We start from the raw sequence: 11,786 nt of genomic DNA on the forward strand, positions 1-11,786 counted from the left end.
CCAGCTACTCAGGAGGCTGAAGCAGAAAAATCGCTTGAACCCAGGAGGCAGACGTTGCAGTGAGCCAAGATCGTGCCACTGCACTCCAGCCTGGGCAACAGAGTGAGACTCTGTCTCAAAAAGAAAAAAAAATTTGCTATATATTATGAATGCAATGTTTATAACTAAGAGGACTTGCAATATAATTAGTATTTAAAGAAACTGGAATTTTAAATCTTTATCTACTATCTTTTTTTCTTTTTGATATAATGGAATTTCTTATTTCACTCTTTGCTTTCTTCACCCACTTACTCTCCCTATATACTTTCAGTGATCCACACTTTTTCTCCTCTTTGCTCAGTGATTTTGGAAACACATATAAAGTTACATATGCATTTAGTGAGTTTTGCCTGTATTTAGTATCTCTGTGTAACCTGTGGAGATGTTAAAAAGAATGAGAGAGAGATTCATTTAGTTAGAACTCAGTGATCATATTATGATCCAAAAAAATCCTTATTTTTATATAACATTCTATAATAGGTGTCGAAAATTCATTTTACTCTCAACGGCTTTACCACTAAGCACTTTGAAGTATTGTTTCTACAATAACAATAGTGTTTAAAATACTGGGTCCACATAAGGAAGAGTTATGATAGTAAGGATTCTGCAAAAGAAGTTTTATGTGCTTATAAAAAGACAGTTTAAATAGGAAAACATTTCCAAAAATACAGTGACTGGTGTCAGCATCCTATTTCAGTTTGTTTCATGCTAGCTTGCCACCCTTTACCATTACTCATAAAATAAACACATGCTTCATTTTATTACCTTTTGCTTCATTGTGCTTTGCAGATATTTTATTTTCTTACACACTGAATGTTTCTGGCAATCCTATGTCAATCAAGTCTATAAGTGACATTTTTCCAAAAGCATGTGCTCACTATATGTCTCTGTGTCGCATTTTCATAATTCTCGCAATATTTCAAACTTTCTTATTCTTATTATTACTATTATATCTGTTATGACATGCTTTGATCAAAGATCTTTAATGTTACTATTGTAAGTGTTTTAGGGCACCAAGAACCACACTCATATAAGGTGGCAAACATAATCAATAAATGTTGTTTGTGCTCTGACTGTTCTATGCATTAGCCATTCGTAGAACCCTATCTCTCTCTCTCTCTCCCTCCCTATTCTTTGAGACACAACAGCATTAAAATTAGGCCAATCAATCACCCTACAATGGCCTCTAAGTGTTCAAGTGAAAGTAAGAGTCACACATGTCTCACTTTTAAGCAAAAGCTATAAATAATCAAGCTTAGTGAGCAAAGTGTGCCAAAAGCCAAGACTGACGGAAACCTAGGTTTCTTGTGCCAAACACTTAGCCAAGTTATGAATGCAAAGAAAAAGTTCTTTAAGGAGATTAAAGGGCTTCTCCAGCAAATATGCAAATAATAAGAAAATGAAACAACCTCATTGCTGATATGGAGAATGTTTGAGTGGTTTGGATAAAAGATCAAACAAGCCACAATGTTCCCTTAAGCCAAAGCCTAATCCAGAGCAAGGCCATAACTTTCCTCAATTCTATCAATGCTGAGAGAGGTGAGAAGACTGCAAAAGAAAAGTCTGAAGCTATTAGAGGGTGGTTCATCAGGTTTATGGAAGGAAGCCATACCTATAACATGAAAGTACATGGTGAAGCAGGAAGTGTTGATGTAGAAGATCTAGCTAAGTTCATTGATGAAGGTGGCAAACAACAACAGATTTTCAACCAATGCAAAACAGCCTTCTATTGGAAGAAGATGCTATCTAGGGCTTTCATAACTAGAGAGAAGTCAATGACTGGCTTCTAAGCTTTGAAAGATGGGCTTAATCTCTTGCTAGGGGCCAGTGCAGCTGATGGATTTAAGTTGAAGCCAATGCTCATTTGTCATTCCAAAAAATCTGCGGGCCCTTAATAACTACGCTAAATCTACTCTGTCTGTGTTCTGTAAATGGAACAACAAAGCCTGGATGACAGTACATCTGTTTACAGCATGGTTTACTGAATACATCAAGCTCACTGTTGAGATCTACTGTTCAGAGAAAAAAAAAAATTTCAAAACATTACTGCTTATTTGACAATACACCTGGTCATCAAAGAGCTCTGATGGAGTCGAGATGAGAGCTCTGATGAGTCGAGATGGAGTCGAGATGACCATGCCTGCTAACAGAACATTCATTATGTAGCCCATGGATCAAGGAGTAATTTTGAATTTTGAGTCTTATTATTAAGAAATATATTTTGTAAGGCTACAGCTGCCATTGATAGAGATTCTTCTGAAGAATTTGGGAAAAATAAATTGAAAACCTCTGGAAAGAATTCACAATTCTAGGTGCCATTAAAAATATTTGTGATTTATAATGGAGATCAAAAATGCAACATAAATAGGAGTTTGAAAGAGGTTGATTCCAACCCCTATGAGTGACTTTGAGGAGTTGAAGACTTCAGTGGAGGAAGGAACCACAGACATGATGGAAATAACAAGAGAATAGATTGAGAAATAGAACCTGTAGCTGTTACAGAATTGCTGCAATCCCATGATGAAACTGGACAAATGAGAAGTTGCTTCTTACAGATGAGCAAATAAAGTGGTTTCTTGGGATGGAACCTGCCCTTGGTGAAGATGCTGTAAACATCATTGAAAAGACAACAAAGGAATTAGAATATTTTATGAACTTAGTTGATAAAGCAGTGGCAGGATTTGAGAGAAATGACTTTAATTTTGAAGGAATTTCTACTGGGTAAAATGTTATTAGGCAGCATTTCATTTTACAGAGAAATCATTTGTGAAAGAAAGAGTCAATCAGTGGGGTAAACTTCATTGCTGTCTTATTTAAATAAATTGTCACAGACGTCCCAGCCTTCAGCAACCACCACCCTGATTAGTCAGTAGCCAACAACAGGAGGCAAGTCCCTCCACCAGCAAAAAATTAGGACTCCCTGAAGGCTCAGATAATCGTTAGCATTTTATAGCAATAAAATACTTCTAAGTTAAAGTAGAAAAAATGTTTTAAACATAATGTTATTGCACACTTAATAGACCATAATATAGTATAAACATAAATTTTATATGCACTTAGAAAGCAAAAAAATTGTGTTGCTCTCTATCATAGTGGTCTGAAATCAAACCTGCAATATCTCTGAGGTATGTTGGTATAGACAAAATTCCTTTCTATATAGTATTCTCTGGGAAGTCAAGTTCTCCTGTTCTTATGAGTACTTGGGGACATGAACATTTAATGTTATTTTTTATTGAGTTCACAAGTATACTTTTGGTTATTGCTGAACATATTAAAAATGTTATTTTGAGAAAACAATTCAGCAAATCGTACAGAAACATATAAAATAGATTACAAGGGCCGATTAGCCTTTAATGAAGGCCAGCTAAAATTGAATAGGTTGTAATAACATTTCCTGATAGCTACAATCTGAAGGGTTGGGAAAAAAAGCACCAATAAAAACAAAGCAAAACTACAGATTCAGAACCACAGTAACTGCCCTAGAAGTATTTCCCCTAGGAAAAATAATTCTGGCTACTAGGCTAATTTCAACATCTCTTTTTCTCCTCTTTTCAAAAATAGTGTGATTAGGATCTTGTACTCTGTTTTTAAGTATAATGTTGAATACCTCATTTCAAATTTTTCAATCTCAATATTTACTATTTTACCTATCTAATTTGATTTCATCCAAGTATTGATACTCCCCATTCAGATCATCCAAAACAAGTCATTCTCATTCAGTTACATTTTTTTCTATTTAGTTTTTTAAAACATTATTTTCATTCTGAATACGCATCTGGAATAAAAATGAAAATAACAGCATATTAGTCCATTCTCACACTGTTATAAAGAACTGCCTGTGACTGGGTAATTTATAAAGGAAAGGTTTAATTGACTCACAGTTCTGCACGGCTGAGGAGGCCTCAGGAAACTTATAATCATGGCTGAAGTTACCTCTTCACAGTGCAGCAAGAGAGAGAATGAGTGCCCAACGAAGGGGGAAGCCCCTTGTAAAATCATCAGATCTTGTGAAAACTCACTCAGTATCATGAGAACAGCATTAGGGAAACCAGCCCCATTATTCAATTATCTCCACCTGTTCCCACCCTTGACATGTGGGAATTATTACAACTCAAGGTGAGATTTGGGTGGGGACACAGAGCCAAACCATATCAAATAATAACAACCAAAATGCCAAAAATACAAACTCAATTCTGTAAGTGATGAAATCAGAATATTAGGTCATATAGGGTTTAACAAAAGTAAAAAAATGGCCAGGCACAGTGGCTCATGTCTGAAATCCCAGTACTTTGGGAGGCTGAGGGAGGAGTATCACTTGAGGCCAGAAGTTTGAGACCAGCCTGGGTAGCATAGAGAGACCCCATCTCTACACACAATTTTTAAAAAATTAGCTGTGCGTGATGACATGTGCCTCTAATCCCAGCTAGTCGGGAGGCTGACGTGAGAGGATGACTTGAGCCCAGGAGGTCAAGACAAGCTTGGACAACAAAGTCAAACCCTGCCCCTGACCCCAGCAAAAAATCAGCTGAGCATAGTGACACAAGCCTTTGATCCCAACTACTCAGGAAGCTGAGGTGGGAGTCTCACTTGAGCCAGGTAGTATGAGACTGTAGTGAGCTATGATCCTGCTACTGCACACTGCAGCCTGGGCAACAAAGTGAGAGACTGTCTCAAAAAAAAAAAAAAAAAAAGAAGAAAAAAGAAAAAAGAAAAAAATAAAGAAAAGGTCAAAAAGAACAAGTATAAGCATTAGACTTATCTGAGGTTTTAGTCTCAATAAGAGCTGGGAACATTTCTTTAACCTCCCAGTCATGAGTTTCTCAAATTAAAATGTGCTAATGATCCCTACATTACTGTATTTTGGTAAGGATTTATTTATTGAAAAAAATATTTATTAAAATCTATTACATATCTAATATAGTTCTAGCTAATGGGATATGAATGAAGCTGGAAACCATCATGCTCAGCAAACTATCGCAAGGACAAAAAACCAAACACCGCATATTCTCACTCATAGGTGGGAATTGAACAATGAGAACACTTGGACACAGGAAGGGGAACATCACACACCGGGGTCTGTTGTGGGGTGGGGGGAGGGGGGAGGGATAGCATTAGGAGATATACCTAATGTAAATGACCAGTTAATGGGTGCAGCACACCAACATGGCACATGTATACATATGTAACAAACCTGCATGTTGTGCACATGTACACTAGAACTTAAAGTATAATAAAATATATATATATATAGCCCTTAATGAGTTTACATCTAGGGCATCAAGAAAGACGAATGTATACAAATCCATGGACAAACCTGCAATGGCGACTGTGATAGATACGCAGAATTCAACAGATAAAGAAGGGTTGATTTCTTCAAGATGGTTTTCTGGAAAAGACATATCTTCCACCAGACAAAGATGAAAGGGGTTGCAAGGATTTAACCTGCTGAATTACAAGTTTACTTAATGAATGGCAGTTAGTGTTATTATTGCACAACTTCACTACAACGTTTTGCAAAGTGATGAAGTTGTGATCATGTCCTGAATTGTATCATCGGGAGTAAGGCTACAGCATGGGATTTGGTGGAATGTGGAACAAAGAGGACTTGATGCCAAGATTTACGTGAGGATTGTCTAGGAAGAAAGAGGATTGCAGAACTTTGCAACCTATTACAAAGCAAAAGTAATGGAAAAGAAGTATCAAAGTAATGACTCAGCAACTAAGAACACACACACACACACACACACACACACACACACACACACACCTTGAAACGGTATCAAGTGTAAAGAAAGAACTGTATGTGTTGAAGGCCAGCAAACATGCAGGTATAGAAAATTATTTCCAACATAAAGCTCCCATGAATCAATGTGCAACAATGAGGGCTCCGAGGAAGAAAAATTCAAGATACTTTTTAAATAAATGGAAAGTATGATTGCCTTACAATGAAATGTTAGTGTTTTTGAATGCTGAATTCCTTCCTCTGGGATCCCTGGCTTTTGGGTCATGGGAGATATGTTGGTAAGAGTGCAGAGTGTGCAGAGACTTTATTCATTTATCCTTTTTATATGTGAGGCCAACAAATTTAGATCATTTCACCTGTAAAGAGAAGTAAACAGATTTGTTTTTTAAATAACCTAGCAAAAGCCTTTTGATGTAAATAAGTAATTATCTTTCTAAAGCCTGGAAGCAAAGTAAGAGAGGTCAAGTGAGAAAAACCTGTTGTAATTTAGATTCCCACCTTGGTTTTCAAAAGCCTAATGTGTAATTGGTGAACAGTGTAGGAAAGGACGAAAAGATCAAGCCAATTACTCACTTGTCCAAAGCCCAGACTTTATAGATAACTGTTTAAATTTTTCATGCTCAAAAAAAATTATTTTTGCTACTTTGAATCAACAATCATGTAAAACTTACATTGAAATAATATTTTACTCTCATATTAAACAAGTAAAACAAATTCACTTTTTAGTAGTCTAAATTAAAGTCACATATATTATCTAGCAAATCTAAATAATTTGAACAGGTTCTAATAAAAATATGGTTACATAATTATAGATTAAATAATGTACATATACGTACATATGTATCTATATGTATTTTTTTTTTCAAAATAAGACTGTGCTCACAGGTGTTGTGCTTTGAGATAAAATCAGCTCAATCACCTTGTAGCATTGAATTGATGGTTTGCTCAGGTGAAACCAAAACATTTCAGCAAGAATTTTTAAACAGATTTTTCCTCAATTCTTTAAATGTTTTTTTTCTTGTCATGGTGCTGATGGCATTTTTGTTATTTTACAGAGATATAGGTAGGTTGCCTAGTGACTATTACCCTTCAGTTAATTTGTTACAATTTTGTTCATTTGTTTGCTTCTGTTTTGCTTCTGTGATGACTTACATACAAAATTAAAAACAAAGTGTTTTAGAATTCAACCTCTGTCTGCAGTTAGCATGTTTTGAATATTATTAGGGGGTTTTAATGAACCTCCAGATACATCCAAGATATCCCCCGCCCCCCAGAAAAACTAAGCTACAAATAGAGCACGTTTTCCTTCATTTCATAAGTCCTTGCAGAGCTCAGCTATATAGCTCTTCTGTTGGGTTACTTTGGGGAAAAAAAAGCTGCTTTGTTATTTAAAATTATGGTGTCATTATTATTATTATTATTTTAAAATGTCTACTTTTCTCTGTCAGAAATAAATGAGAAAAAAATCAATCTGAAATCTTTACTGAGTTAGAGAACAGATAAATGCTTTAAATACATATGTGATTCTGCTTTGATGAAAAATTTTTTCCTTTAGTCCTAGTTGTAATAGAAAATAGTGACTTTTTTGTAGTAGGAATCTCTTCTTTTTATAATAATCTATTTTGAAGAATTTGGCCTCTATCATTAATTTCTGGCTCTTAAATTACTTTCAGGCACTCAAATAAAATAGATTTCCAACATCAACATATATAATAATGCAGCATTTAAAAGTGGAAGTACTTGGACATGCAATGTGAGAGTTGAGAATCCTGCTTAAAGGAGGAGTAAAAATAAAAATGAACAAAGCACAAAGTCCGTCAAATTCACTTTGTTTTGAATCACTTATATTTGAAATTACAGCTCCATTTTTTGCACTTAATAAATGTTTTATAATCGTCAATTTAGGTTGATGAAGATGGTCTGCCATCCTAAATCTCTATTTCTCTACCATAAAAAGCCTTTTCAATAATAGAATGCTTTTCAGTAATAAAATATAGGCCTTATTTTATGTGAGTATAATCTAATCATTTGCTTTAAATTAATACTCTTTATTATAAATGAGCATTTGTGATCAGAACTGTAAAAACACAACAAGAGATATGGTTTCAATTGCTGCCTTCTTATTTTTATGCCAACTTCATCCCCACATTAATTTGGACAGATAGATGTCTGTCTTGTTTCTTAAGAAATACAAGGCATCAGACTTAATATTTTTTAAGAGAACTGTGCTTCTTGCCCCACCAACTTTGACTATCCAATGCCCCCTTCTTCATATTTTACCTAAACACTGTCTTTGGATTTTTAACATCTTTTTTGATTTTTTGCCTACAGAAGGTAGCATACACTATTTTAGGCATAACCATAATCTTGTGTTCCTGCTTACTGTAAATTGTAATTAGTTATGAAAATTGTGTAGCCAGGGAAATAATTGTAAGCTGTAAACTCACAATAAGCCCAAACATATTCAGCAGGGGTAGGTGAGTGAGCAGAAATGACTGCCTGGAAAGGCAGAAGGATCAATTCTATCTTCCAGAACTTCAAGGTTTCACAGTAACTACAGTGTATTTATGGGGCTGACAGTGGCAGATAACTGTAAAATAATATTTCTTGGTCTCCCAATTTACACATCACTCTATTACCCTGAATACAAATATTTTCATCTTGACATATTGCCCCAAAAGAAAACTGTGAATGTGGAGAGTTTCACTTGAAATTTCCTTTATTTCAAGCACTCTAGTCTTCTAAAGAGATAAAACCTTACAAAAAAAATTTCACAGTTATCTTAGGAAGTCCACTGCTTTGTCCCATTTACACCTTACCCTCTTTGAGAACCACTCATTTTGAATTTTTTTCTTTCCTATGATAACTATCCCAGGTGATGTCCATTTCCATTTGGTTCTTTTTACCTAATGAGATATTTTATTTTAAGATTTTAATGCAAAGAGACAAACATGACTGGTAAAAGAAAGTGAGAAGAAATATTAGGGCAATGTAGATGCCTTTCATACTCTGCCATATAAGTACCAATTTTGTATGATCCTGACATAAGTCTAATGAAAGAGAAAATACCATACTTGGACCAGCATGAGATGTACACTATATATGGGAAAATAAGCCATCTTACATCTTTATTGCTAATTAGTCCCCGCTCCACTGTCCTTTTCCAAAAAGGAAATGTTGCTGCCGCCAACATACCTTTAACAAGTAGAGGGCTCCCTCCTGTGGGCAAGTAGCTGAAACAGTATCCATGGCAATAGACAACTCCAAACTTGGCCATCAAACACGGGCTGAGAAATCCCATGATATTAGAAAAAGAAAATGAGAAATGGGAAAGAACCTAGAAAAGTGAGAAGTGAACCTAAAAAGAATGGTAATGGAGACTTTTTAAAAAAAGCAACGGAATAGTTGCTAGAATGAAGGAGGAAATGCACCAAGCATGGATATACTAATTAGATAATGGAAAGGGAATGAAAGAGGAGGTGATCGGAGAAGTGATTAACATATTAATATGGGTACATGCTGAAGTCTATAACCATAAAACACTTAGTCATGTAAATGTATGATGGTAAAAATTTAGAAATGTGAAAAAAAGTGATTGTTAGTGCAATGAACACGTTAAATATTGAAATAATTATTAGTATTTGTATAATGTTTTTCTGGTATTGATCACTCTATCATATTATTCTCACATATACTCAAAAGAACAAAACGTCTGCATTTTACTGATGATGATAACATTGAGGCACTAACGCTAATAACAGTTTCTAATCTAAAATATCATAACAAGTGATAACTATTATATTACTACAATGGGTCAGGCACTATTCTAAAAAAATTAGTGAATTATCTATTTAACAAGGTATTAATATACAGCAAGTAAAAGAGCCATAATAGAGGATGGAGTTTGGCATATTTAACATTCAGCAAGGAGGTCTGAGACTAGGGGTAAAGACCAAATGTGTAGTAGCAAAATGAGGTTAGATAAATAACAAGGGCTAAAATAAGTAGGGCTTTAATAAGTTCTTGTAAGGTCACAGCTTTACTCTGAGCAAGTGTAGTCTTTGAAACACTGAATGTTGCACTTTCAATGATGATATTCAAGGGACAGCTACAGTAGTTCTAATAGGTCTTCTTGCAACACAAAAAGTTACTAGTAAACCAATCTCCAAACACAAAATCTTATTCCTTGGAGCAGGAGAGATTACTCTTAGAATTGCAAATCTTGTAGTATGTCTATGGTAGAAAATGGCCTGTGAGAAGAAGAGGCACAAAAGAAAATCTGGATGTTTGACAAGTATGGTTTATTAGTTTAGGGGCGGAAAGCAAAAATAGATTGTTATCAGGAACCATTTACTTACCCAGTCCCAGAGAGCATACCTGATACTTTCGAAGATGCAGTGAATATAATGAAGACTTCAACTACAATTGGAGTTGCAGGTGCTGGCCGTCTTTTCACTCCTGATGTAATCAGAGCCTTTGGCTCTATCAATGAAAGGCCTGTAATATTTGCATTAAGTAATCCTACAGCACAGGCGGAGTGCAGGAGTGCACGGCTGAAGAAGCATATACACTTACAGAGGGCAAATGTTTGTTTGCCAGTGGCAGTCCATTTGGGCCAGTGAAACTCACAGATGGGCGAATCTTTACACCAGATCAAGGAAACAATGTATATATTTTTCCAGGTGTGACTTTAGCTGTTATTCTCTGTAACACCCAGCAAATTGTGACAATGTTTTCCTAGAAGCTGCAAAGGCATTGACAAGCCACGTGACGGATGAAGAGCTAGCCCAAGGGAGACTTTACTCACCACTTGCTAATATTCAGAAAGTATCTGTTAACATTGCTATTAAAGTTACAGAATACCTGTATGCTAATAAAATGGCTTTCCAATACCCAGAACCTGAAGACAGGGCCCAATATGTTAAAGAAAGAATATGATGGAGTGAATATGATTCCCTGCTGCCAGATGTGTGTGAATGGCCGGAATCTGCATCAAGCCCTCCTGTGATAACAGAATAAAGGCATTCCCCTGATAAATACTTTCTGTGCTCCAGGGAACCCCTTTTTTCAGACAAGAAGGATAATGTCCTCAGTTTTATGGTGTTTGTGTTTTGTTCTCCTGACCACTTTGGTTAACATATTTCTTCCATATGTCTCCACATCTGTTGGGGTAGACATGTTGGTGGATTGCATTGCCCACCAGCACCCTACAATCAGTTAATTGTGATGCTTTAATTCTAACATAAAGACCATACCACATCCAGGAGATGGAAAAAGTATGTTTGTGAATGTCTTCACTTGTACTCTAATTCAGACTTGCCAAAGTACTTGCTATTTACTATTATGGGTAATAATCCTCTCTTACCTAGTTCTTTTAGAGCTACTAAAATAGAAATTTACTTTTATGTATAGAAGTGCACAATCTGGGAAAGAAACTAAATTTTCACCAAATTCCAAGGAAAAATGGTCAGTATCTAAAAATTTTCTTCTATGTCTGCTTCATCTTTCCTTCATACTCTGAAATTCTCTTATAGCAGACAGAGCTAGGGAAATATTAAAAATTTACCCTATTTATTTTCTGGAACCAAATCAAGGCTTAGCTATAACATTATGAGAGTAATGGGAACTACTGCTGCCTTTAAATAAATAAAAGTCATTGTTTTCAATAGTGTATAAAAATCATAGTGAGGACTGGGAGCGGTGGCTCACACTTGTAATCCCAGCACTTTGGGAGGCCGAGGCGGGCAAATCACGAGGTCAGGAGTTCAATACCAGTCTGGTCAATTTGGTGAAACCCCGTCAAAAATTAGTTGGGCATGGTGGCGTGTGCCTGTAGTCCCAGCTACTCAGGAAGCTGAGGCAGAAGAATCACTTGAACCCAGGAGGCAGAGGTTGCAGTGAGCCAAGATTGCGCCACTGACTCTAGCCTGGGCAACAGAGTGAGAGTCCATTTCAGAAAACAAACAAACAAACAAAAAGCAAAACCAACCAACAAAAAATAGTG

The 11,786-nt window shown here is 35.8% G+C and overlaps 1 pseudogene; it reads left to right on the top strand.

Moving 5' to 3' along the window:
- Positions 1–9,991: 9,991 nt before the first annotated feature.
- Positions 9,992–10,855, top strand: LOC100988603 (NAD-dependent malic enzyme, mitochondrial-like; annotated as a pseudogene).
- Positions 10,856–11,786: the final 931 nt, after the last annotated feature.

Source organism: Pan paniscus, chromosome 11 (genome assembly GCF_029289425.2).
Source record: "Pan paniscus chromosome 11, NHGRI_mPanPan1-v2.0_pri, whole genome shotgun sequence".
Classification (NCBI taxonomy): Eukaryota; Metazoa; Chordata; class Mammalia; order Primates; family Hominidae; genus Pan; species Pan paniscus.